This window comes from Sylvia atricapilla, chromosome 8, assembly GCF_009819655.1.
Source record: "Sylvia atricapilla isolate bSylAtr1 chromosome 8, bSylAtr1.pri, whole genome shotgun sequence".
In the NCBI taxonomy this organism is placed as follows: Eukaryota; Metazoa; Chordata; class Aves; order Passeriformes; family Sylviidae; genus Sylvia; species Sylvia atricapilla.
In genome coordinates this window covers 15,297,596-15,324,308 of record NC_089147.1, presented here as the reverse complement: position 1 = coordinate 15,324,308, position 26,713 = coordinate 15,297,596, and positions in this window count along the sequence as shown.

The window sequence follows — 26,713 nt, the reverse complement described above, 5'->3', positions numbered from 1 at the left end:
CTGCAATGAGGTTTACCTGACCCATAATTTTACAGCATTATAAACCACATTTCAGCTGAAACATCAGGGCTAGCAAAACAATAACAGTCTTGGTTTAGTATTGTGGTGTAGTGAGTCTTCCTTCCAGTGATCTCATGTCTGTTCCTCCAGAAGCAGGAAATGCATTGAGGCTCTGAAGAGCAAGCCTGCAACATGCTTTACTTAGATGCAAATTGCATAGCTTCAGGAGGAGGCTCAGAAATGGTGTACTGTAGACACCAGCCTTTTCTGCAACTTGCCCCAGCTTTGTATAGATCATTTTGGACTGTTTTCAGGGTGAGAGAACTACAAAAGCAATTGCACTTCAGTTACAGTCTGCTCTGAGTCTGCAGAAGGTACAGCTCAGCTGGACTAGCAATTTGGAGTAATATGGTTTTTTGGATCACCTTATTTCTTGCTGTGATTTTTCAGTCACCCTTCCTATTTTCGCACTTTCTCCAGTTCACTGCCTCTGGTGACACAATTCAAGGTAACACAATTGACATATGACTGAGAGTGTCTAAAACTGAGGGTAATTCGAAAAGCAGAAATAAGGTGTATAGTGAGGTGTTTCAGTTTCAAAAATTATCTTGTTTAGAATGCCTCAGTAACCCTTCAGGAACGACAGAATTGCCTCCCTTTTGGAAAATAAGTCTGTCATCTTTCAACATCTTTGATGCCCTATCAGTAATTTGTGTCTATTGCTTTACTGTTAATAAGGATTTCTAACAGTTTTTCTGGCTTCAGTAGGAAAAAGACATTTCATAAAAATTAAGATGTCAGAAATTACAATACTCAATGACCAGATAAACATGAGAGAAGATGCACTTCTCTGGAATATTTCAGAGGTCATTACTGTATTGAATAACAGAAGTAGTCTGTTTCGAGCCCAGAGATTTTAATTATATAGTTCCCATAAGTTTTATACAGATTGAAATCCACATTTGTCTAGATAATCTGACTTTTATAAAGCCGAGAAGAAAAGTTCTTTAGAGAATAAGGAAAGTTGAGTCAAACTCCCTCTTAATTAACACTAGTGCTTTGAGTAGCAAAAGGTAGACCTGCCCCCTTATTTGTCAGCTATTTAATTTGCTGAAAATAAGTTGAAAATCAAGGCAAAAGACACTCCTTATGCCTCGGATTTTAGTCCATGCCTCAGACTAAAAAAAAAATTGTAATTCCTCAGAAACCTCAGTTTCCATATAGTAGCCAGAATTAGTCATAAATCAGACCAACTTCATGAACCTTAACAGATGAATAACTGTGACCAAGCTTTGAATATTAAGCCTTGAATCAAGAAAATATCATATGGCCTTCAGGCCACGGATATTTCATATAGATGTACTATTATCTTTGCTTTTAGTTTTACAAAATCTGGATTGATTAAATTGTGCAATATTCTTTCTTCAATATAATTTATTTTTTAGAAATAAGCCTAGACATGTGTATGTTTATATTTAATATAAACTACTGTAATTAGTGATTTCATGTCAAATGTAGTGAACCCTCAGAGAGAATTCAGTGAATGCAATCCTAGCTCTGATAAATTAACTAGAATCTCTTTGATTTTTGAGTGATTGAGATCTTGTCCCAAGTCTTAGACAAAGATACATCAAGACCAAATGTCTAATGGCAGCACTGAAACTTGTTTCACAATATATATAAAAATAAAAAACAAAATTGAAATATTTTTAATGAATCTGTGTCCATATAACTTTAGGTGTTGTGGTAGTGGAACTATGCAATCATCTTTTCATACCAATAAGGTATCAGCAAGGATATTAATCATTTTGTAGAAACATAAAGTTTGACAAATAACAATAATATAAGAATTCCAGGCTTTGAAGTTTTGCATACTTTGATACTTATGTAGTTCCACCAATCTTACTGAGATAACACATGAATAAAATTGCCCAGGCAATTGAGTTCTGTAATAAGGAACCTGGAGAATTTCCAAAAATAGAAAAACAAATGAAAAGCATAGAAAATAGGTCCATTCTTCCCCCTCTCTAGCCATGGTGATTTTTCTTTGAATTGAAGTACTAGGCCATTTTTAAGTTGGAGATGTAGCATAGCTGATAAGACTAGACTTTTACCAGGTTCTTCATGACTGTTTTTCTCCTTTGTTTTTAATTATACTGCTTTTTTATCCCAAACTCTAACAGTTGACACCTCATACACCATCTCATTTAACATCTTTGCTTTCTCCAGAGTTGAATGCTAGTAACCTGGAAGCAGTCATCTGAGTGTGTGGGCAACTATTGAAATGGAAGAAGAGAAAACCTCTATAAAAATTGTGAAGTGGGTAAGGACCTGCAAAGGAAGAGAGTTTATGCTGAAAAGAGATCACTGTATAAATGGAATTTGCTAGGTTTGTTAAGACTCTGTTCTTATTATTTCTGTATCCCTTGATAAATTCATTAACAATCTTAGAAAAGAAGGAAATGCATAATTTGCTGTTGATTTGCAGCGTGTCAATAGCACAAACAAAATACTGGAGCCAAGAAATGGCACTGTATTATAGGACAATAAAATTCAAGATTATGCACCAGAGCTCAATAAAAACTTTCAGTATAATCTGGTAATTTACTCAAAAGTAGAAAGGCATTAGAAAGACTTGCTGGTATTGAGCACAGGAAAAACCAAGAGCTATCTCCATAGGAAAGTCAAGAAAGAAAGTGAGGCAAAGCCCACTTTTATCAATGTTTAAATGGGAGTGAAGAGACCATTGTGACCATTACTAGTAAGAGTTTACTGGAATGCCATGTGTAAAACTCTCTCCATCTGTCAGTGTTAAAAAATTACGAATTCAAACTGTAATAGGTCATAGATATCATCAGGGAAATCCAGAACTTGATTTATGGAAAGAGACTGAAAGAGGATCTGTTTCAATTGAAGAAAAATGTGAGTGTTGTATACAAATATATCAATAGGTGAACAGAAGGGAATCATACTTAAAATATTCTGGGGAGAGAAATAAATGGGACAATTTCTAATCAGGGGAGCCAGTGCATGTTCAGGCACTGCCTTTGCTAGGAAAAGTGGAATGAACTGATTTTAAAATGAAGCACTGGATTACAGAAGCTGTTAGGTAATGTCTGCTAAAAAGCAGAGTTTTGGATTGGTGATTCAGAGGTTTTACTCAAGTTCCATTTTTTTTTACTTTTTCAAATGAGTTCATCAGTTTTGGATGGAAATATTTGATTCTGATAAAATCCTTTCATTAAAAAAAAAAAGTAGATAGAACAATTCAATCTACAATTATGTAATTATCTTGGAACACCAATACCAAATGCAATTAAGTAATATGGTGGATATAGTGTTACTCGATTTCTGCTTAATTTTGAAAGTTCAAAACCACTTTATTCATGTTCTTTTCCTACAGTAAAAATGGCTTCTAATATACACAGGAACCTTCAGAATTCACAGATGAAACTGGGAAAATCTAGAAAAAAGAAGATAATTAAGATTTTTTTTTTGTAGAAGGCAAGTAAGTATTATTTTTGTAAAAGAAAATTCAACTGTAATTCTTATGAGCTATTGTGCTGTGCAGTCTAAATGCAGCATTCAAGTATCTAACCTGGAGATTTTTAGTCCCACTGTAAGTGCAAATCACAACACAGCCTTAACTATGGAGTTAATTACTCTATTGTGTATGAGTAACACAAATCTACAGCATAACACAAAAGGAAAATTGATGTGTCATGTAAATGAATTTTTCTGACAAAACTGCTCTCATTTTTCATTTATTTTCTTCTTCCTTCTTACACAGCTTTAAATCTCTTTGCCTATGGTTACCTATCTTAGGGCTTGTGGCTATTTGGGGATCTCTCTTGTAAAGCTTATGAACTCTGTCTGATACTTGGAAATCTCTGTATATAGATAGCTATGCCAGCTTGAAGATTCTTTGCTAATCTAAAATCCACAAGAGGTGATTTTTGCTCCTGGCTCATGATCAATAAGGAATTGTTAAACCATGATAATATCCTATTCACAAACATTCCCTTGGAGTATGACAACAGGTAGGCAAACTTGGTTTTATAGATGAATTGAGGCAGTAAAAAGTAGGTGACAAGTAATCTGTTCTACACAACTTTCATCACCTGACTAGGGACCTACCTGACTAAGGAGGTAAGGTGGCATCTTGCTTGATGTTGTAAAGTCCATCTTGTATTAAATATTGGAGGGGGATTGTGGACTTCTACCTATATTTGGAGTGGAAAATGAAGGTAGAGAAATGCATAGGTTCCTGCATTTAACAGCTGTTCTGAAACCCTTAAAGTCCCAGTGGTCTTTTGCCCCTTCTGTGAAGAAACTCAAAGTCCAGAGTACCCCCAGTTTTACAAACGGTATTTGAAGAGATCGACGCTGCCCTCAGAGGAGAGGGCACCAAAGCTCTGTGCCGGAGGCCTGGGGAAGGAGCCGGTGTTGCTGCCTCAGCAGAGCAAGGCAAGCTCACATGGACTCCAGTGAGGTGTTGCGTGGAAAAACCTGGCTCCAGCAGCTGGCGTGTGGCCGAGCATTTGTTTTCACCAGGGCTGAGGAGGGATTTTGGACACATTTGTGCCAATGAGCTCAGTCCTGCTATCGCGATCGCGGCGACACGGATGCCCGGGATGCCTGCAGTGCCCGGCTGGCCCCTCCGCGCCAGCTCGGGGCTCCGGGGCCGTGCTCCACAGCCAAGGCACCCGGCGGGCCGCTGGCAGCCGGAGACAAGGAGGGGCTGCAGTTCCCTTGGAACTGAGGATGCTCCCGAGTGCAGCTGAGCGGTGCCTGCAGCCCTCTTCGCGGCGCGGAGCCTTCCCCGCTTCCCTCGCTCCTCCCCACCGGGCTCCCAGCGCGGTCCCGGCGGCCGGGAGCGGGGGTGCTGCCCGGTGACCCGTCCAGGGAGCCCCCGGCCTCCCCCACGGCACCCCTCACACCGGGCAGGCACGGGCTCCCGCGGAAAGCCCGGCTCCGGCCAGGCATCCAGCCCTCGCTCCCTGCGCGCCGGCGGAGCCCCGTGCCGGGGGCGAACTCCGGGAGAAGGAAGGGACCGTCCCGTGCGCCCGGCCTCTCCCCAGCCCCCGCGCTGCCTCCTCCCCTGGTCACTGGGACTGATGAATTAATCATGATGTGGCTGCTGTTAATGCATTTATGTGGAGCGGGCTGTGCCAGCGGCGGGTGAGGGAGCGCGGGGAGCTCCGGCCCCTCCGCCCCGCTCCGCTTCTCTCCGCTCCTCTCCGCGCCGGGCGAGCCGCGGCCGCAGCGCTCTCCATGGCTCCGGAGGAGGTAACGGGATCGGGACCGCTCCCGCCGCCCCGGCAGCCGGGGAAGGGGCAGGCGGGTTGCGGAGGGGGCAGCTCCAACTTGCCGGCAGGGGGGACAGGAGGGCTCGGGTTGCCGCGGGAGGTGTGCGGGGTGTGTTCGCTTCGCGTCCCCCAAATCCTGCCCGTGGTTTAAAAATCGCTCTCTTGGCATAAGTGCGCGAGAGGCAGGCTCACTTTATCGCCGCTGACGCTGTCAAAATCGCTGTGGCTCCGGCAGTAACAACAGCGAGCCCCCTCCCTTGCCTCCCTCTCTCCTCCCCTCCCTCCGCCGGGTCACCCGCTCCTCGTGAGAAACCAAAGGCTGATATTCCATTAGCTTCATCTTCCCTGCTCCCGCGAACGTGAGGAAGACTTGCTAATTAATTTACATACGAGAGAATGGTGTCTGCAGGAAGGAAAAAATACCCCGTTGCACCTGCTCCGCCGAGACTTGTCATCTGAATCTGGAGGAGAGCTATTAATCATGTAAAGTGTTCGCGGTGGAGTCGGCTTCTTCTGAGAGCTGTAGGATTATGTATCCAAATGCTGAATTTGTATTTCCCACTAGGAAAAGACTGAAACTCAGGTCAGATATAAACTACATAATTTCATTTAAAACAAAACGGTAGTTATTTATTGTAATTCTTGAGGGGATTTTTCTTCTCTCCTGATTAAATAGAAAGTACTATTGGAGCATGTAGTAATGATTTACACATTACAGCCTGAAATCTCTTGCAGAGTTGGAGGTGGTGGAGTGTAAGGATGGTGCTTTAGAATCACATATGTCCTCTTATTTTTGCCACACGTGAAAAGGCTGAGAATATCCAGGCTCTTTTACGTTCTGTTTTTAGTGTGTAAAAACTCTTATTTTCTGAGATACAGGATGGGGAAAACTTGGACAAGAGATAGCACGACTTCCAATGAAAATGTTGACTTAACTACAGCTACTAAAATCTGTGTGATGTCTACATTGATTATTTCCACCCTTTGAAAAAAAGCTTTAAAAAATGTCATAAGCTACTTCCAAGAATTTAACTTACTGCCTCTAAGGTAGTACTATAATAGTTCTTGACACTTGCCTGTTAAATGAGCTGAACTGGGGAGACCTACTGATCAGTAAGATATTTGTGTGCCAGGTATTTCATAATAAAATACAAAATGACAGCTTTAGTCTGATGAGATAATGGTTTAATATTGTAGAAACTATTTATACTTTAGTTTTGTGAATTTTCATATATTTTGCTAGGTTTGTTGCTGGCAAAACTAGACTGAGGTTTTGTAATTTCAAATTGAACTAATTTAGATTGGGGTTAATTGCTTTAGTAGCCTAGCATATTTTTGACAAAACAGTAAATGGCAAATATTATTAAGTTCTTTTGTTTCACTTATGTAAAAATACTGATTTTAATCTTTTTGATTAAAAAGATGTTATGTGTTATAGATGGATCCTGTGCATTGCATCAGAATGAGGGAATTAAAGAGTCTGTGCGCTTTGACAGCACGTGTGATTTGCAAGTTTCATAAGTTGCGAGCTTATTGTAAAAGTGTGTGTATGTGTGTGGCAAAAGACTGCTATGCTAGTAGAAGAAACTAATAATAACACAGAAATCTGTGAGGTAAGCAAGAACATATGAGCCAGGCTAACCACTCAATATGCTTACTTTGAAAGCAAGCCTGGATGCAGTAGTTTTCATATCACTGTTCTACAGCAGCAAAATAAAGGAGACAAAAATAAGCACAAGCAAGAAATAAAAGGACAAACATTTTAAAGGAGACTAGTCAGGTGGAAAAAAAGCATTTGGAAATCAAGTCTTTCTGTCAAATCGAAGACTGCTGGTCAGTGTTAAATGAAATCATACTCACATATATAGCATTTTTATGGCATTTAAGGAGGAAGCCTTGGTCTAGACTATAACCAACCTATTAAAAGAGATTCAGTTGTTCTGAATTTGGTTCGTTACCAAATAAGGGATGGTAGAGGTCAAATGACAGTCAATAAAAGTGGAGTTCATCTTTGAACATGTTACAGGAGAATAATTTCTTTGCTTTTCTAAATCTGTAACTGGAAATGCTGTCATGGACACCAGTCCACAAAGTTGCCAGAATTTATTAACTAGTAAACATTTATTGTTCTGACATACCATTATAATAGAAACACTTTTTTTTATTTTCTGTGTAACTGGCATTCTTCTGGGCAGCGCTTTGGCTTTGTAAGTCATAAATGAAACATGGAACTTCTCATTTGGGGTTTGAACAATATATGTCACTCCGTAAATTTCAGTCTAGTGCACATTTTTGTTTGGCTGTCAAGTGATGGATTGACTTATATTGGAAAAACCTTTGCTTCTTTTCTAAAACAAAATTTAAAAAACCATTTGTCAGTCAGAGGGAGGTGGGGAAATATGTTCACACTCACCAGACTTTATTGGCCTTACAATAATGCCTTGTGTTTGATACAGGAGATTGCGGGGTTGGTGAATGACAGACCAGCCTACCTTTTCAACATCTGCAACAGGTTGAGCGTGCTTTTTGGATCAAAAACCCACAGTGCTGCTTGTTTGTTGATGAACACAGCTTTGAAATGAGCTGAAAGGAGAAGAGTTGGATGTCTGCAACATTGCTCAATGATCACTTACTGCTATACAAACGACTTTGTGACAACTAGCCAATAGCTGTAGTCATGCGAATATGCCCTCTCTCTTCTCTGTAGCTGTTTTTGTTTTACCCACTGCCATGGAAAACTTCTGAATGGGTTGTTCAATGATTAACATGAAAGTACCATGTTATGAAGGGTGGGGATAGTTTTATGTCATAACAGACAGGTTAAATTACATGATTCTGAATGGTGATAGCATTTGAGGTGTATTTGCTTTGAACACAATCAGATTCCCTCTTTGACTGTTTATATAGTAAGCAGGAATCCATTAAACTGGCAAGGAGGACAAATATTTAATGAAGACCCAAAGAGGCAATATAATTTCAGTATGTTTGCAGTGCACTGCTCTGTTTAGCTGCTGATTAAATCTTCTGATCTCAAGGAGATCTTCTAGTCATCTGCTTTGATGCAATATTCTATAAAATCATTTAAACTAGAGGGCTAGCAGCTTAACTCTAAAGATGGTTTTTCTCTCAAGGATAAAAAATTTCATTAAGTCCTCTCACAGCCCTAATTGTACTTTTGTGGGAATAGTGTGAGCAAAGAGTCTGGGAAGGAGGGAAGCAGAACAAGGAGTAGTTGATCACCATAGTAAATCAGGGCTAAAGACCTTTCTGAGTTAGCTAACAATCTTATCTAATTTCAGTCATAAAGTCATCACAGTCTTCTTTTAAGTACATCACCCTGTTGCTCTTTCTGGAAAGATGTTTCAAAACCTCTCTCCTAATGCTTAGAGTTTCCTTTGAACTTTCAGCCTAAATATATTCTCTGATTCCTAATTTTTAATCTCTCAATATTGTTATTTAAAACAACTTCTTCTTCGGTGTGTAGCCCTCAATAAATTATAAACATTGATCATGTGTCTTCCTCAGTTTTTATGTGCTAGGATCAAACACGCAGAGCAAGCATCTTTTAGTCTATCTGGCAAAACAGAAAAAATAGAAAGATACAGAGGCTAGTAACTTGATTCTCCTGAATTCTGAACCTTGTACCTGAAGTGTTTGCTCAGCCTTGAATAAGAGTGCTAATGCCTCACTTGGTTTTTTGAAAACATTTTGTCAGACACTGGTGAATATCAAGTTTGTTTCACAGATAGGCCAGGTTGGTTTAATCTGTTAGTAGTAAACATGGGTGTGATTTATCTTTTTTTTTTTCTTGCTATCAAATGATAAGAGAACATCACAGAAATAATCACAGGAATTTTGCTATTCATAATCATGTGGCTTAGAAGAGTTGCTAAAGGTTTTGCTATTTCTAATATGCCTGTGCAGATGCTCCTCCAGTTTCTTCTGTAAGTGAACAAGAACCTTCCCTGTATCAAGAATGCTTGCTGTAACCAGCTTTTATCAAAACACCTCTGCTTTTCTCCAGGTTTACGGATGTGTAATAAGATTAATATGAAGAATGATTTTAAGAAAGTCCATTCAATATGTTACCATTGGTCACCTTTATATCAAATTTATTTTTCTGTTGTTCTTATATTTCAAACTCAGGAAATAATTGCTGGGTGATACCATATCAAATTCTTTACTGAAAACTGGAGAGAGTCTATTCTGAATTTCCTTTCCCATAGTATTTGCTTTTGAAAGGATTGGCTTGTCCCTCCCACCAAGCATGTATAAATACTGATTAAGATCCCTCCTGAGCCTTCTCCAGGATGAAGTAATTCAGCTCTTACTGCCTTTCTTCATATGGCAGATGCTCCAAGACCCATATCTTCCCTGCCCCCTGGCTGTACATACTGAATGCACACCAGTATGTCCATGTCCTTTCTGTACTGGGGAGTGCAGAACACTAGGCAATATTCCAGATGTGACCTCACTGGTGCTGAGGGGAAGGTCCATCCCTCTCAGCCTTTTGGCACTGTTTTTCGTAACACAGAAAATGTTGCCACATGGGCACTTTGCTGAGTCATGTTCATCTTCCTGCCCACCAGGACCCTCCCCATGCCTTAATGCCCAGTTCTTTCCCCCTTCTTGGTCCCAAGACTTTCACCAGTGCACACAGGGTGAAGATCATGTATTTCCATTTGTTGAACTTTATTTCTCCAGCCTCTTGAGTTCCCACTTAGCGGCAGCTCAACTACTCCTTATTTCTGCCAGCTTGCTGAGGGTGTCCTCAGTCCCATTATTCTGGTCTTTGTGGAAAATGGCCGCAATATCAACAGAGGTGCACAATTAGTAACATTCCCAGCTGAATTTTGTGCCACTGATCACAATCCTCTGAGACCAGCAATTCCACTACTTTCCATTTCACCTCACTTTCACGCTTCATTAATAATAATGTAATTGTTGTAATAATAGTTAGTAGCATCAGTAATAATTTTACTGCTGCTGTGTGACCAGGAAAATTAACAGATAAAAATATCTCTTCACCATCTTTCCTTGCTCTGGTTTAATAGCACTGGCACTGGTGTCTGCACATGTGCACCAATTGATAATTGTCCTTTTGTCTATGTTTGATAGTATAACTGTGTAATTACTCTTACTATATATTTGACACAGGGAAGATACTATTTTACATGCCGTACAGTCACTGCATTTTTTTTTTTTAAGTTTATTTCCCCACCTCATTTTTATAGGGTGAATGAACCTCTGGGCTTGTTATACGTACAGGGAATTTGAAATATGTAACTTTGAAATTGATTGCAAAATAGAGGTTTATTAATTGGTCTGTAGCTGAAGATTTTGAAGCCAAATGGCCTTTCATTCAGGTGGAGCAGTTGTGTACCTTAAGTTAAAAAATGCAAGGGCTTTTTTAATGCTTCCTTCAAATAGCAAAAAAAAATTTTTGATATTTGCTTCTGTATTCCATATTTTGTCTTGCTATTCACACTCACCTGCTTTGCCAGCAGCAGTGAGAAAAGACACTGAACTACCCTTGTTGCAAGCAATGCTAAAGGTTTCCAGGGTGAGACTCAGTCTAGGATCAAGCTTTTGCTGCAGGAAAGTTTATTCAATATTGCTTGAAGAGAAGGAATTTTGTTTGTTTAGCAAGTAACTGATACTTCTGCTTTTAGCTAAAAAATGTGTATTCTGTTTGTGTGTGTGCATATATGTGATAAAAAGGAACTTTTTAATCAAAAGGCTTTCTATTTACAGAATACAGCAAAGGTCACACTTGAAATACTGAAATGGTGATTCTCTTTTTTCTTTATCTTGAAATGAGGATATAGTGTCCCAGGGACAGTGATGAACTAATTGTTCTTTCAACTTAATACTCTGACACTGATTTTGAGAAGCAATCTAGTCTTTGCAGTTTGATTCTGAATTCATATTCTGTAGTAACTCCATCAGAAAAATGGGAAGATTTTGCTTCTCTGTGTGACGCTAAGGCCTCTCAGGATGCCTCCAGAATTTAGAGAAATGACTCTTGGCATCTAAGATGCAGTGAACATGTGGGAATTGAAAAATTGTGAATGGGCACCTGTGCAAGTATGCAGTTCCAGGCTTGACTTTTATTTCCAAAATCAATATAAATGCATATATGATCATTATCTGAATTTCAGAAAAATAATTGCTTTTTTTTTTTTTTTTTTTTCTGTTGTCTGAAATTTCCTGGTAACATTGTACACTTGTTTGACTTGGAAAAGCAGAGCAAATCCTTTTCAACTGAGGTTATAAAAGGTGGAGATAGCTTTTAAGTAAAGTGCTACACATTACCTGCAGAAAAATGGAGAAAATTATTTAATTTTTTTTTCCTACTACAATTCTCCAGATTGCTAACCAACAATTTTGTGTCGTTTAAGTATCTGCAAGTAAAGAAAACTGTTCAGAGAGGTAAAAGAAGGTGTTGAATGTAACTTTTTCTAAACTGAAAGCAGTAGACTTTATTTTTTCAGAAACTGACAACAGAAAAATGTGTTCTGAGATTGTATTTATTTACAATGGGATCTTAGTGGATATCTGAAAAAAAAATTAAGTGAGATAGTAGGGATATGGACTATTTTGATAAATGGCCAAGTATCAGTTAGTAGAGACGCTGGTTTTTGGACATGAATTAATAAGGTAATTCAAATACAAGTATAACATTTTACCTTCTGGATGCAGATAAGCTGGGCTACTTTGATCCTTGTAAAAATTTAGCTTTTTTATAGTGTTTACGATGTAAAGAACTCCTTATAGATGCTAATGATCTTCATTCCACCCTCTGAAGGTGGGTAGGTGTTCTGCAAATTAATAGTATAGGACCAATATATTTTAGACCTAGAAATCTGCTAAGAAAATGCATTTTGGTATAAATGTGTTTGAAGTTTATAGAGGGCAGACTATACCTCCCAGAATCCAGAATGAGCTCTTACAAGATATGCTTTCATTTTTAAGGAACAAAGATACAGGTTTTCATTCAGAACACCTGAATAACATCATGTCTCTTTGATAACAAAGTCTAGTCAGACATAGCTTTTCCCGCATAAAAGTGTTGGATACTGTAAAGAACTGTATTTTTTAAAGGTTCCCACAGAATAGATCTTTAATTTACAAAGATTCTTCAAGGTTTAGTTTCCATTTTTTGAAAAAAGGTGTTTACATATGGAAAGAGGGAGCTTGTCTTTCCTGTCTCCACCCTCCTTGGTTGACAGACTTTCCCTCCAGCAAGCAGTTGACAGCAATCAGTTTGCGGATTATTTCTGGAAGGCAAAAGTTTACAGCTTTTCTCCAACAGTAAGATTAAAAATAAAGTAGCTGTCATCTATTTCCATGGTTTAACTAGTTAAAATCATAGCCATGAAAATGCCATATTACTCAGATAAGCTGTTCACTGCAGTTTATACAGTAAGCAGACCTTATTAAAGGCAGTTGAGCCTTGCAAACAGTAGTTTGTAACACAACATCTTAAAAAATTAAATTTTTACTAGGACTTCAGAATTTGTTATTTATTGTTTCTAGATTCACTAATTCTTTAAAATAAGTGTTACCCAGATATTGTAATGAAATCTTTAATTTTATGACCTTGTCATATATGAGGGACATGTAGGTAATTCTCAGGACAAAAAAAGTTTGTATCTTGTAACAGCCAGATTCTTGAGCATCATCCAGACCTGGCTCACATTAATTCTCACAGCACTGTATTTTCCATTGCACCATTTATAAAGGTAAATACTACCAAGTTTAAGATGGAAAATAATTTGCAATTGTCAGCTTTGACACCTTCTAGTGCTAGATTATTGAGATGTAATATGAAAATAAACATTTAAGGAGTTTCTTTTTTTAGATTGCCATAGTCAGAAATATTTTAGACCTAATCCCCAAACCTGAGGCTGTTTCAGTTTCACAAATTATGACTCTGCTTCCTTTGCACCACATGCTACCTTTAGTTTATTCTGTAAATAAACAGTTAGATGGTGTTTTGTTGGGCTTTTTATATCTACTTAATTTACAGAATTTCATTTTATGGCTTTGATTTTGTTCTGTACTTTACAATGTGACATCTTCCAGTAGTTTTGGCAACCCTTCTATCACTGATTTCCTGGTTATGGTGTTTTCCCTCCTGTCCCATAGTAGAGTAATGAAATATCCTTACTATGCGTAGAGTTTTTTGTGCTTTTAGGGTTTTCTAAATTCAAAATATGATATGTGCACTGGAGAATGAAGAACAAAAGGCTTGTTATTTTCATACTCGACAGCATTCTTATCTTAGCTCCAAGTTTCTAGATCTAAAGAAAGATTCATGCCTGTACACTGCAGACACTCCTGAGAGCTCAGGCCTCTTTAGCAAGTTAGAGAGCTGAACACTTGTGTTGTTTTCACTCTTTTTTAAATGCCCCCTCTGCAAAATTATAGAAGTTTAAGACAGTTATTTAATGGTTAATGGGTGGCTTTTTATGCTTGCACTTTATCTCCTGTATCCTGAGAATATAAATAGTGCCAGTGATAGAAAACCAAAGTTTCAAAACTAAATTTATCTTGAAAAGAGAACTGTTACGATAATTATGCATAGAGCTTTAGAAAATGGAAATAATATAAATCTTCACTAAATAGTCATTACTCAAAGTTAGATAATCTGCTATTCTGAAAAGAACACTGTATCATTCTTCTTTTGAATCCTTGTGTGGTCACACGCACAGAACATGGTGCTGTAATACTCCAAGGAATTGCTCTACTTTGCTTCTATAGTGAAGCACTTTCCTTTAATCAAATGGAAGCCAACAGAAATACAAGAGCATCGAACAGGGCTCTCTGTTGCCTGCTGGGAGATATTTAAATTTGTGCTAACTTGCACTGGAAGGAAATGCTGTTAAAGCGTTTTGGTTTGTTTCTGTAAAAACTCTAATATTCAGTGTGTAAAATTGCCATAAAAAAATCAGATTATATCTTATATACTGATTAAAGCAATTAACTGTTCAGCCAATTGTGGAATAATACCATGCATATTTTAACATGTTTATTCCTGTACAAGCTGATCATATTACTTTATACTTTATATTTTATATATAAAAAAAAAAATATGGGATACTCTGTTATTTCTACTTTACTTTTTGTGATCCTGGGGTACTCTCATTTACTAAATGGAAATATAATTTTTAATATGTATAAAATAATTTTTAATAATCATGTTACATATATATATGAAGAAGGAAAATATCAGATAGGTCTTAAATTACAATGGTTGTTTCAGTCAAGATTATTTACTTTATCTATAACTGATTTCCTGCTAAAAAGGTTCAGAAAAAGAAGAATATTGAAATTGCAAAGTACTTTTTTAAAATTATGAATAAAAAAAATCAGTTGTCTCTGCATATGGTGTATTACATGTGCATTGGTGTTTTGACACATTCTCTGTCTGTTCAGCCATGTGCTGTTGATCCTGGTCCCACAAAATGTGTTAATTGTGCATTGCTATTAATAACAATAGTTACTTTTTTAATTTTTGTTTTGTTGATTTTTTTTTGTTGTGAATAGTAAGCTTAAATTTAATTTTTTCCAATCTTGTTATCGTCTTATTTTTTAAGCAGGTGGAACAACCAAGCATATACTGTGAGTTGTTATATAGGAAGCTTTAGGTAAAATTCAGAATTAAGTTTTGGATTTGTAGATATTGAATGAGATATTTTCAGTATGAGAATGTGCCTCATGTACAGTGGTTTAAATGCATTATAGTGTGTAATTGAGGTGAATTTGTTATTAGCACTTTAAAATGTATTTATGTAAGGCATGAAGAAATTTCAGGTATCAGCATGGGGTTGGTGGGAAACTTTTGGAGGGAATATACCTGTCCACACACTATTTTGGCATAATATTATCTGAGAAAATGTTGATTATGTTTAATAGGGTTACTGTCTTCCTACTCCTAACTAACCTTAAGAAAACTGCAGGTTTCAAGAATCTGAGTTGTAGGGCAGAACTTACTGTGCTGACAACAGGAAATCTGTATAAGTAGAGGAGTTTGTTTCACCTAACTTAATGGAAAATATTTTGGGTTTTTTTTTAACAAAGAGCTAGGGGAAAACTTCTTTCCCTTTCTACAAATTATCTGGGGAATTTTACTTCCTAAGTGAACTAATTTATTGTGCTACCAGAGCATCAGGATTCCTCAGAATACAAATTCTACCTTCCAGTTAGTTAGATAAGTATCCAAGTATGAAATAATTTCATTTTGAACTTTTAATATCTGTCTTATTTGAATTTTACTTCTGAGTAAATACCTACTTAGCTTTAATACATTCCTGTTTAATGTGGAATGGCTCTGAAAAGTGAATATTACCATCTAATTCTTAAGGTAATAAGGAAAACATTTTCCCTTTTTCAAGTTTTATGCATTAGTTTCTTCTTATTTAATGTCAAGAGAACGAGTTTCAGAAGGCTGAGTGAAATGGGAGGAGCTATAAATGGTTTTCCTCCAAAGTAACTAGACAATCCTTTCAAAGTTAAACTGAACTTTTAAATTTTTATCTAAATCTCAGTAATTCAATACATATATAACACTTCTCTCTTCTCTCCATTCAGTGTATTTCACTGAATGGTCATTTTATTTCTTAAGAAGTATCTGTACACATAGATTAATATTTTAGATTTAATTTTGCCTAATATTCCAGAGTTTTCTTATAATGATGTGACTAGAGATCCTAGCTGGCAAAGTGAGGTGTATTCTGTGTGATTGTCTGCGAGTAGCTACTTCATGTGCTCAAGTCATAGATCCACATTATCTCCCAGTGAAAATGCAGACAAGTTAAAAATACTGTTGTACCTTCTTGCCAAATGGAATTAATCTGCTGCACATGAAACTGTTCTTTTGGAGAGGCTAGTAGAGTAAATAGAATATAATAAAAAAAATCATGTACTGTTCTTTCTGAGGGCAGCAAAGAATATGAAGCACATTGAACAATAGGGTGGAAAGATAGATGCTCTTGTTTTAATGCAGTCTAGGTAAGAGGGATGCCTGGGATTAATCTAGTGGTAAATTACTTTCTATCCTACACTCATAATCTCTGTTTATTGGACTTGTTATTGTGTGGTAATCCAATTTCTCCATATGACACCAGTGTAAAAAGGAACTGTCTTTGCCTGCAGAAACCAGTGCCATCTATTTTCCTGCTCATCTCTTTCACAGACCAGAAAGTGATTGTACACTGCACTGCATTTCTAAGTACAGCCTTCTTTGCCCTTCATCTGATTCTTCATTTGGCACAGAAAACTCAGGAACTGAGTCTGTTTTGATCTACTGGGCTTGACTTTATAGATGAGGTTCAGATTGGCTGTCAGTGGAAAAGCTGAGCTTTCTGCTGTGAATAATCAACAGTTGGCCAGCAGCTGTATGTGGAAAGGGCTCAACTGTAGAGCCTTGTTGTGAAAAGCCAGTGCTTTATCATCCATATAATTGGTGTCTGAAATCCATCTGCAGCCATGTGTTAACACATCACTCAGGTTAGAAATTAACAATCTCTAGTGGTAGCCAATTCCTGGAGAAAACCATGAATGCTGTAAGAATGTGATAATGCTGCAGTGTTGATGTTGAACCAGCATTAGAAATCAAGGAGAAGGACAGAGCCTTGGCCAAATGGTAGTTTAAATGGATGTCAACCTACTCTGTCTTATTTTGAAAACAGTGTAGGTTGAAGAAAAGAAATTGAAAAATGTCCAGGGTGCAAAGGAGAAATTCTATCTCTGGCATTATAAAATATAAGATACCTGAAACTAACCTTGAATTTAATCTTGCATGGTTATCATACTCAGTTCATTAACTTTAGAAACTAGACAGTCTTTGCTGTGCCAATTGTTCATCTTTTCCCCTGCATTTCATTTGTGATCATCTGATATGAATTCTGTGTTCAGTAATTTCTGAGACTACTGCTAAGAAATAACATTTTATCAGTTTGATTTTCTTACTATTTGCTTTTGTAAAGTAACTGGTTCATCTCTATCCCTCTCTTTCTCTTTTTGCTTTGATTTTTTTCCCCAAACATTGTGAATGTTTCTTCAAGGAAGACAGTCTGCAAGCCTTAAATATCACCCTGCCATTCTAATTCTTAAATTGAAACCTTTGGTTTTATGTTTTTCTGTATAATCTTAGTGTATATGCTGTCTTTCCCCTCTATCTGTCAGAAAGATTAATGTGAGAGCATTAACATAGCTCTACACAGGATTGTGTGAGCTGTTCTTGTCACTCCAGAAAAGACCTCTATTCCTTTATTGTATAGTGTGTTTGAATTTGACATGAGAGTAGGATCCTACTGGAGGATAAATTTATCTCTTTGGAAAGCTAACAAAGGAACAATTTCATGTAACAGAAGTGTCAGAGAAGAGTGGTCATCCTTTTCATTGCTTGCACCTTCAGAGTAAAAAGTAGAAATGGATTTTATCATTTAGTGCAATTCTTGGATACTACAGTCACAATAGTTGAGAGCAGTTGGATAAGTGGACAGACAGGAAAATAGAGAAAGCACATTTAGTATTTAAAGTTATATTTTAAATATTCAGTGTAGAAGTATGGGGTCACTATTTTTCACGCTAAGGTAGGATGACAGAATTATTTAAACTCTAGTTGTAACAATGCTAACAAGATGGTTAGTCACTGTCTTTCATTTAGGAAGCATCAGAACAAAGGTATGTCGTTCAGTAAAATAGCAACACATGTAGCTGAGCAGTTTTGCTGAAATAAATCTACGAAGAAATGAGAAAATGGCACAAAAGTGAAAAATGAACAAAATGCTCATGACCTTCTGTAAATGACTTCTTGAATGTGAATTCAGACACTGCTTTGAGAGAGCTTTTAGATAGAATGGTAGATGAAGGAGAATAGTAGGAAATAGAAACCTTACTTGCTTTTGATTTGTTATGCTAAGAAAAGCAGAAATTTTGCTCTGTACAAGATTGCACCAGACATCAAGTTCCCTCATCTGTTTCTTTTCTTAATCAGAAAAAAACTTGGAGAACTCTGTAATTTTATGTAGCTGTCTAGGCCAGCTGTAGTTGAGCTAATTCCACCTTTAGCAAGAGCCAACCCTTTTCATGCTAAAATAATTAAGAATGGAAAAGACAGGTCCATTGTGCTTTGAGTCATTCCATCTCTGATCTGTGTAATTGGCCCAAGGGATTGCTAGAAAACTTCAGTTTTCTCATTTATATTTTTTAAAGCACTTTAGTCTTCCAGCTGGGGAAGCAGTTATTAAATCTGCATAGTGCACACTAACTCACTTTTGAAAGACTTGCACCTGCTTCCACTGAAATGTCTGAGAAGCCAAACAGGGGATTGGATGAGGAGAGGTCTGAGCACCCTTCTTGCTGTTGACTTGTTAAACAATTCTTGAGTGACAAGAACTATAATTGTTGAAACCAAACCTAGTCAGGTTGAAACTGAGAAGAGATTAATTCTTCCAGAATGGAATGTTGACTTTTTATGTTGTGGGTAATACAACATAAGGGTTTTTTTATCCATGCTTTCTTAAAAGTATGAGAACCTGTAATCTGCAGCATATGCAGTGTGCAAGATGATAGACTCTACTAAATGTTATTTCCTGCACTATTTTGTCTTTTGCTGTATGTGTAAAACTTGTTATAGAATTAGTGTTTCTCTTACCTCTCTTTCTCTCTTCTCTTACCTATCTCTACTTTAAGACATTTTTCTTATTCCCATACAGTGTGCTATTTGTGACCATATTGTGTGTATTTCTGGAATATAGATGGTGTTTTTGGTTGGATTTTATATTGGTTTAACAGTGGTAAAGCAGTGGTGGAGCTTTACCGAATAATAACAGAATAAGCTCTGACCTTATTCTGTTTTTTTTAAAATGAATTGTGAATATTTCTGTCATGGATTTTAGGCTCATGCAATAAATTCAGGTTGGAAGATACCTCAGGAGGTATCTTGGTCCAGCCTTTGGCTCAAACAGTGTTGAAGTCAGGCTGGGTCACTCAGGGTTTTCCCAGTTTGGTCTGGAAAACATCTAAGGACAGAGACAGCACCACCTCCTGGGGCAACTTGTCCCATGCCTGACTGTCCTTGGACCAAAACATCTTTTCTTTATAGGCATTTGGAATCTTGTGTCCCAGCTTACATCTGTTGTCTTGTGTCTTCCAACCAAGCAGCACCCTGAAGAGCCTGACTCTGCTCTTGGCGTGATGTCCTTGTAGGCAAGTTCTTTTGTTAGTAAATAATTTTACAGATGTTAAAGTACTTTACCTCACTTAGGAGGTTACCTTCCTTTTTTGTGGTTCTGATATCAAAATGGTATTGGAGGCAATTTGTCCTGTGTGTCTTACCTTTTCTGTAAAAGATGTGAGTGCTTAAAGAGAACGCTCAGAAAGACCTTATCAGTGTTGATAAAAATCTAATTGGAGAGTGCAAAGATGAACCCCTGCTCTTCTCAGTGGTGCCCAACGGCAGAACAAGCGATAATGGACATAAACTGGAGCACATGAATGTCATATGAACAGAAGAAAAGGTTTTTTACTGTAAGGAAGGTTTGGAGCAAAAGTGTTTGGATTTGGGTTTGGTTTATTTTTCATTATCTGGAAATAACTAAAATAATCTCATGTAGAAGTAAATTTTACATGATGATGGAAAGAAGAAACGAGATGCAAGTTAAAGGAAGCCAACTGAATAACAACTAAAATACTTTTGTAAGAAACAATTGTTTTTCATGCTATGTTCTTAATTGCCTTTTATTCAGAGGCATATATCTGCTGAAATGAGAATAACTATCTTGATTTTTTTCTATCTGTGAAGCCACTGGGTCTATTTGCTTCTGTAATGTTAAGCCTTCCAGTAAAAGTTTTGGATTATGTCTCAAATTCCTATTTTTCCAATAGGAGAAAAGGGAAAGTATTCTGACTCACTGTATAACAAAAAGAAATTTTGATTTTTATATCGCGCATTTTATAAAGCAGGTAACATTAATAGAAATTTATTCTGCTAGGTGCACAAACCAGAACAAACCAGAACAGACAACAGTTTGTCTTAAACAACAACTTGTTTGTATAAATCTGAAATAAATTTTCCAGGGGACAAACTTGAAAATTTGTAGAGGCATTTTAAGATGAATTGCTTGTAACTGGAGATATTCAGAATTACAGATTATTAGCTAAATTGGAAAATAGTGTATATTGAGGGACTGCCAAACATTTCTGAAATTATATTTAAGACCTTTATTTGCAGATAAGTATGTATACTGAAATATCAGCATTCTTTGCTTATTAGGACAGGTAAACTTGGGAGTAGTATCTCATGCAATAATGTCATGTATCTCTCCAGAATCTTTTGGAACTGATGATGCCAAGGGCCATATTTGGGTAATGCTGCTCTGTAATTCAAGATGTCAGACAAAGCTGTTTGCATCATGTGATTACGCACACATCCCTCCTCATGCCCTATAATTTTGGCACCTAATAAAGTTAAAAATATGATTCTAGACTCTCCAAAGTCAGTGATGGATTCAGTGACTAATTCAACTACATTAGGAGCACAATCTACATTGATTTCACAAAGGATTCTCATTTCATGCAAACCTAAAGAACAAATATTTAATTAAATTATGTCTTTAGGGGAAAGGGAACATTTATTCTATCCCCATCTTTACCTGACTCCGCTCTCACATAACATGGAAAGGAAAATAGTTTCCAGTAGACTGTGCTCCTTCCTTTGGTGTTTGATTGGGGTTTTTTTAAACATGATTTTTTTTTGTCTCACAGATCATCTATTCCTGTCTCTTGTACTAGTAGATAGAACATACGAGTGTAAGGTTGAAAATTGTTTCTTTGAAAATTGATCCCTGTGCCACCCAAAGTGGTACTCTTAGTTATTGCCATCTAAGAAGCCTGAAAAGAGAATCTCTATGAATATTTTAATTTTTTTTCTGCAGCAGTTCCATATTATTGTCTAATTAAAATATATAGAAAATACGTCGCATGTCACTAGCAATTTGTCCTAAGGCAAAGCTCTGTTTACAAAATACTCCTATAGACCAACTTTCCTCTGCTTGGACATGACTTCCCCACCTGTGAAGTGGTCCTAGGAAAAGTCAGTAATTCAAGATAAATGCATCAACTACAGAGAGAAAACCACACACTGAGATTTTCCTATCATTTCATGTCTGTCATAGAAGTTTTCAAGCAAAGGTTGTCAGGCTTCTATTTTTTAAATTATATATTAGAAAATATGTCTCCAGCAGATTCATGAGGACTTTATTTTGAGAATACTGAAAACTAGAAACAAATTTTCTTTCAAAAGCTAAACCTCTAATCCTTCCAAAGTGGCAGTTAATCCACTAGTACCATTAAGAATTATATTTTTGTTCTGGTTTTCTTCTTGGGTAATAAAAACCTAAGATTTCAGTGGGCTTATCCTATATGCTTCCCCTGCCAAGTAGCAGTTATAGAATGGGTTGGGTAGAAAGAGACTTTACTCCCAGTCAGGGGCAGGGTCATCTTCCACTAGTCCAGGTTGCTCCAAGCACAATCCAGCCTTGACCATGGCCAGGGATGGGGCATCCTCAGCTTCTCTGGGCAACCTGTTCCAGTGCCTCACCCCCATCAAAGGGAGGCATTTCTTCCAAATGTCCAGTATAATTCTCCCCTCTGTCAGTTTAAAGCCATTGCCCCTTGCCCTCTCACTGCAAGCCCTTGTAAAAAGTCCCTCTCCAGCTCTCTTGCATGCCCCTTTAGGTTCAGGAGGGTGCATAGTGTCTCCCCAAAGTCTCCTGCAGCTGAACAGCCCCACTCCCACCCTGTTTTCTCAGCCTGTGTGGGTATGTCCAGCACTTAGTGATACCTGGATGAACTGCACACTATCTTCACAATTGCTTATATAAATTTTCTACATAACAATACTCTGCAGTTCTACTGAGAGTTCTGAAAATGAGGCATTAACAAGTTTCAACAGCCTACATCATATTTTAGCTATGAAACTCATGGTTAGAAGAGTCTGCCTTTGGGGACTTAGACACTTAAAGAGGCATTAGAATCTGTACCTGGAGTGATCTGATATAGGTGTTTTGTTGGGTTTTTTAAAGTATAAAAAAATCTTTGAATAAGAACAAATCGTATACTCAGAAACATTTCTGGTACTATCAAGTTTTCTCTTTCAGCCACGAAAATCATTCTCTCAAATAGAACATTGCATTCAGATTTTAAAAGCATTCTTCTAGTTGAAAATGAATTTTCATTTTTGTTGTCTTGTTATCAACAATCTATAGTGACTGCAGGTTTTTCCTGTATTGATAAATTTTCTTAAGAAGTCCCTTGCTGATCATTTCACTTAGTAAGTTTTAAAGCTTTGGTGTTTGGGGCGTTAAATGTAAATTGAAATGAAGTTTTTTTAAGTCTTCTTGGTTTTGATGCATTTACCAGAAACTTAACTGCAAAGGCAAGTGAGGTTTTAGAGACAGATATACATAGAGGTAGATTTCTAGAGGAAATGTGTTTAACACAAACTTGAATGGCTACATTTCTAAAATGTTTTTGTTGATATGTGATATTATAAACTCTCTTCAGTTTTTTCAAAGAGAAAAGAAAATACTCTCTCCACCCTAAAGTCACTTCTGTGGAAACGCTGTTCACATCTTTCTTTCAATTCTGTTCTGTTACCATATTTTTAGAAATAACAACAAAAAAAAAAAGCAAAGAAAAAATATCTGTGAGTAGAAAAAAAACATTAATTCAGTTTTCCTTGTATCTTATCATTATTATAATGAAGCCATCATAATGGCTTCATTGTTATTATACCTGCAACTAGGTCCAAAAAATGCTTTAATATCTGCCACTTTAGAAATATAAAATTTAATGTCTCTCCTGGAGTCATCACTTGTTTTTTTGACATTTTAGAATTTTTTTCAGGAAAATTGAAAAAATACATGTATAAACTCATATTACAGATATATCTTCCTTCTTATTAACAATATTTAAAACTTTTTCATATTGCTTTCTGTTTCAAATAGATTATAGAAAATGTTTTTGAATATCTTATATTGGTTTTGTTCAGCCCTCCCTTCCTCAGATTATTTTTCTGGGACACTGGATACAGCTTAAGGCAACACCTTTTGCCATTTGATTACTGCTATCAGACCAGAGCAATGAAACTGAAAATGGATTTCTAAAAATGAAAATCAGGAAGGACAGTGTAGGGCACGGATATAGAGTATTACAGAGCACCTGGTAGCTGCTGATGTTTATGTGCTTGAGCAGTTGGCAGTGCTTAAAACTGACACAGCACATTGAGATTTATCAGACTGATAACCATGAATCCCACAGACATGCTGTGGGCTAACAGGGACCCAGTAAAGTCTTGTCAGGAATGAAGTGTTGTGGCTGTAATTGTGAGAGACAATGATCCCTACCAGTTCTACAAGTAAATAAATATATAAGCGTCCTGTAATGAACCCTTTTAACAGCTTGAATATAATGTACTTAGGCTTTTTTCCTGGTCTGATAAATAGAATTTTAAATTATTTTGAAATTTTGGGGGTTATTCTCCAGAAAAATGACCTACATTAAAGGTGTCACAAGCACATCAGTTTTCTGAGCTGCTTCACTAAGTGATTTGCTCTGTAATATTGTACTTAGAGAAGGGCAATAACTGCGGGCATGTAGCTAATTTTGAAGCAAAACACTGCTGCTAAAAATATTTAATATAAGTGGTGTTAAAGAGCAGTGTTTATTGTTTCAATAAACAAGGCTACCCTTTAGACACTACACAGTAATCTTTTATTTTTATTTATAAATACACCTTCAACTTTCAAAATAAAATGTAGTTGATAGAACTTGATGAATACATTGTTGTTACTACAGCCTGAAGCATTTTGCAGTGGCTCAGAGCAGGCCTAGCAAAAAGGTTACACGTGTTTTGATTGCACATTCTTCAATCCCAAACTACAAGTTTTCTTTTTCTTAATTTCCTCTCATCTATGGTGAGTGTACAGACAGTACTGTGGCACAAGTGGACTTTAAAGGTTGTTATAATGGATTATAATAAATTTATAAAGCAACAATAATTAAAAATATTGACTCATCATTATAAAGCAACAACAGTCAATATTTTTAATTATTATTATTTTCATTCACACCTGTACCTCTTGTACCTCCAGAGTGCCCAGTGATTTGAACTCCTGAATCTCTACCACAGAACAGATTATATGCTATAGCTATTTTTACTGGAGTTACCCATACTGCACATCGTTAAAGTTCTAGAGTATTGTACTTTTAATGAGTCAGATGTGGAGGTTTTTCAGCTGTTCTGAGAAACTTCTGATGCTTTTTGCCTACTTTCACAACTTTGATCTCTGATTAAATTTAAATAATACTAACAGTTGTTTTCTGAAATTCTTGATGCTTTATAATTGTTTCTAAGAGCATCAAAGACTAGAATGAAATTTATATTCTTATAACTTAATTAAAATGTTGTTTTACTGCAGGGTACTGCATAACCTTCATGATCAGAGTGTGCATATGAAACAACTCACCCTTAAACTGCAGGAAAGAACCTGCACACACAGAGATTCATGTGTAGGATGTATTGAAGATGATGCTGGTGCACTTTTCAGCTCCTTGTGAGAAGATGTGGCAAGTTCATGTGTATCTGCCTAGGTTGCTATGATTGTAACTCTAACTCTTAGTTTTGTTTATAAACTGTGCCTTACACTAGCAGAAGATGTCAACTTTCAACAAGCCAAGATGTAGACGGGAAATGTAATCCCAAACTCTCCCCAGGGGCACTGCTGCCTGACAGTTATACAGAAACAGCTCTTGAATAACTGAAATTGAGGTATATTGTATTTTTAAATAATACATGAGTTTTATGCCAATTATTAATACTCTTTTGTCTTTTGGCTAGCAGTTGTTTTTGGATTTTGCTTGGTTTGGAGTTTTTTGGGGGGTTGGTTTGGGTTTTCTTAATGCTCCAGAAAAGTTCCATATTTAATCAAATACAAAGAATTCCATGTCTTCAGGGCAGATGCAGAACTAGGTGAGACCTTAAGTCAACCCGTGTTTGATTAATTCTATGCTAATGAACAAGAATATGATAATTTATACCTACCTGTAAAGACTTTTTCTGTTTATTTATATTCACTTATTGAGAATCCCTATAGTGACCATTTAGCAGTGTCCAAGTTTGTGTTGAGAACTTGGCTCTTCTTTATTATTCAAGTGTTTGATATATTAATTTTTGGATTGAATCTTACATGGATTAGATGATCCAACCTTTTAAAAAATTCCTTTCTATCCTTTCAGGAAAAATTCAGGGAAAGAGACAGTGATGCTTTGATATCTTTTTCTTCTTCCTTTGCTTTTACCTAATTATATTTCTGCAACCATCTGTTCTTTTTAACCTAGTTTTATGGCAGAAAGTTCTTACTCAGGGCAAAACTACCTTCACAGACAATACTGTGTCATCCTTGAATCATCATAAACTGATCATCACAGAACTGGATTTTTGCACAGGAGTAACATTTGTGCAAAAGTCTTCAAGTGGGAAAAAAGTGGCACTGGTGGCTTTCTTGTGACCTTTTTCCATTGAAGTATTTCCTAAAAGCATTTTTAGTAAAATCCTGATAGTTAATAAGTGGCAGGTGATCTTGAAAGAAGCTCAAAGACTTCTTATTCTTTGTTCTCCAATGCAGAATTTCATGTGTGAGACTACTCATGCACTGACAGCACTGCCTGCTGTGACATTATCTGATTAGTGATTATTGGCAGCATTTTGCAAGTATTCCACAGCAGAAAGTATTTCATTATAGGTGCAGCCAAAATCTTAGTCAAGAGCTGCATTTCAAAGAATAGATAGCAACGAAGTGATAAAAAACAAACCACAACTCAAAAAAAAAAAAAAAAAAAAAAAAAAAAAAAAAGGAAGAAAAAAAATACAAACAAAAAAACCCAAAACAAGAAAAGCAGGAAAATTATCAGGACTAGAGAATGACTTTTCAGTACAACATCATGAAATTGAAATTTAAAGGCTTTCTAACTCTTTGGACTACTTTACTTTAGAATGTTGGTAGGGTTTTTTTCCTAATATATTTTTCACTGTGCCTCAATTTTGATCCTTTATTTAGCTCTTTTGTGAGTTATCTCTGGAGAGTTTAATATCTCAACTTCATTTGCTATTAGAAACCAAAAGAAAAATGGCCAAAGGTCAGGGAAAGAATATCAGTCTTCAAAATGAAATCTTATACATACATACATACATACATATGTGTGTGTGTGTATATATATATATCTATATAGACAGAGAGAGAGATCGAGATCTGAAGCCTTCTATCCAGAGGATTAGTCTGTCTCTAATAAAATAAAAAGGGCTTCAAAATAAAATCTGTGTAGTTTTCCAA